The sequence below is a fragment of the Lactuca serriola genome, chromosome 3 (genome assembly GCF_051521515.1).
Source record: "Lactuca serriola cultivar US96UC23 chromosome 3, Lser_US96UC23_V15, whole genome shotgun sequence".
Classification (NCBI taxonomy): Eukaryota; Viridiplantae; Streptophyta; class Magnoliopsida; order Asterales; family Asteraceae; genus Lactuca; species Lactuca serriola.
Genome location: NC_136410.1, coordinates 144,608,487 through 144,610,789, shown reverse-complemented (window position 1 = coordinate 144,610,789; position 2,303 = coordinate 144,608,487). Strand labels below are relative to the sequence as shown.

The window sequence follows — 2,303 nt, the reverse complement described above, 5'->3', positions numbered from 1 at the left end:
AGAGTGGCTAGTTGACCAACTTGAACTTCGAGGTTTTGTATGGAGGCTTGCTGATTCTTAATTAAAGTTTGTTGTTCCATAATAGCAGAATCAGTGGCATCATGTCTCTTTTCCGAAGCTTCCATATACTTCATCAACATAGTCTCTAGATCGGGTTTCTTCTCGGCTGGTGGAAGATCCTTTTGATAAAATCCTCGACCTGTCTGCCTATACTTCTCTTCTTTTTGCTTCTTATACTCTTCATATGGCAGCCACTCCTTCTTCGGTTTCCTCCAATCCTCATCAAACTTATCCCCACTCGAGTAGCACACTTGAGCTTTTCTGTTCCCAAACTCATCTAAATTGCAGTCCTTGGTCAAGTGTGGACCACTACATTTATCGCAACCCACTCTTATGGCATGTATTGACTGGTCCACTTGTGTTATCCTTCGATCCAAATTATTTAGCATAGCCATCACAGCTGCTATTTCTTCAGTTTGGGCCCCTCCACCGCCTTTGATTCCATCTTGCCTAGGGTTGTGGTATTCGCGAGAGTGCTTCGCGAATTCTTCAATCAGCTCCTTGACCTCCCTTGGATTTTTCTTTGTTAAAGGTCCCTGAGAATCAAGGAGTTGTCTCGTCATAACGTTGACCTCATCATAGAAGATTGACATCTCTTGTTGCACATTTAGATCATGTTGAGGGCAATTTCTGAGCAAGCCCTTGTACCGCTCCCATGCTTCGTATAATGACTCCCCCGACTGTTGCTCAAAGTTGGCTATTGCCTTCTTGAGTTTGGCTATCTTGGATGGCAGGCAAAATTGGTCCAGGAACTGCTCACGTATTTGAGCCCAAGTGGTAATTGTACCCGGTGGAAGTGATTTTAACCACTCCTTAGCAGCTCCTTTGAAAGTGACGGGAAGCATCCTAAGCAAGACTGTGTTTCTGTTGACATGTGGGACATTGAAGTAATCCGCAATGTCGTTAACTTCATCTAGATGCTTAAGAGCATCCTCATGATCTTTCCCAAAGAATGGGATATCCTTCAGTACAGCCAATATGTGCCCCTTCAACTCGAATGTGGTAGTGGCAGGTATTGCGGGTTGGACTAAACCGAGACCCACATCTTCTCGGATCCGTTTCTTGTAAGCTCCCATGGACATCTCTTCAATTGCTGCCATCTCGTTCCTTGGCTCGTTCTCGGGTTCACTCGTATGTTCTTCAAATTCTGGCTCGGTATCGTTTTCGGACTCGGTTTGGACGGGCGTATGATCCAAGTGCTCAAGATTGCTCTTGTGCCTCGAGGATGAACTTGACTCTCCTGTCTTCTTTCCCGACTTCCTTGGAAAATCTGACTTTAATTCTTGGAGTGGCGTCTTTTTCTTGTGAATTGCAGACTCGGGATCTTCGAGTGGTGGCACCAAGGGTGTGTTTGAGCCTCTGGTCATGAACTCCTGCAACTCGCTAAACTAAAAACGTAAAACTGAACTAAAATAAGAAAATACTAAAAACTGAAATTGCAGCTTTCACGTCGTGAGTTTATTAAAACTCACGTCGTGAATTATGTGACAGAGACAGAAAACAAACTTTTTTTTTGTTATATGCTAATTAACTAAGCTGAGCTAATAATCAAAAATAAATAACCAATTAACCTTTTTGCAGGTTTTATTCCACAAAAAGGGGTCGATTAATCTAATGCAACTAAATAAACTAATAAACTTGCCGTTCCCCGACAACGGCGCCAAAAACTTGATGTGCACAAAAGTACCCACTAATTTTAAAGTTTATAACCTAACAAACTTAAACTAACTATGCACTTATAGGCAGTGTGCCTAATCAGATTACAGTATAGCTTGGGTAAGTCGGGTGTCGATCACAGGGAACGGTGTTACTAATTAATTTACTCACTATTAAATTAACCTAATTATTAACAACTTTAAAAGGAGTTTTATCTGATTTTACAAGATCAGACGAACTTAAATCAAATTCAATAAGTAAAAACACACTCTTGTCTAGTAAGAATCCACTCCTTCCTTATGGCTAGCTAATGATTATGGATTATCAAGTTGGTTTTATTTATATTAGTAATTTAGTTCTAACTTTACCAATAATTAACTAATTCATGTCAAACTATGTATGTTCACACACAATTAAACACAGAAATAATTATGAATGTGAATATGCTATATAAGATTTGTTATATAAACGCAATTATAGTCACAATACACGTTCACTAGCACAACTAAGCTTATTTACTCCAATTACTAACTAAGATTGGTCAATCCTAGCTCTAACAATTCAATGTTCACTAAATCATTAGGTAA

General features: G+C 39.8%; 1 non-coding gene across 1 annotated transcript; it reads left to right on the top strand.

Moving 5' to 3' along the window:
- Positions 1-669: 669 nt before the first annotated feature.
- Positions 670-776, top strand: LOC145096589 (small nucleolar RNA R71). The gene has a single exon (XR_013703965.1). It is a non-coding gene; the product is annotated as a small nucleolar RNA R71 (small nucleolar RNA).
- The last annotated feature ends 1,527 nt before the right edge of the window (positions 777-2,303 follow it).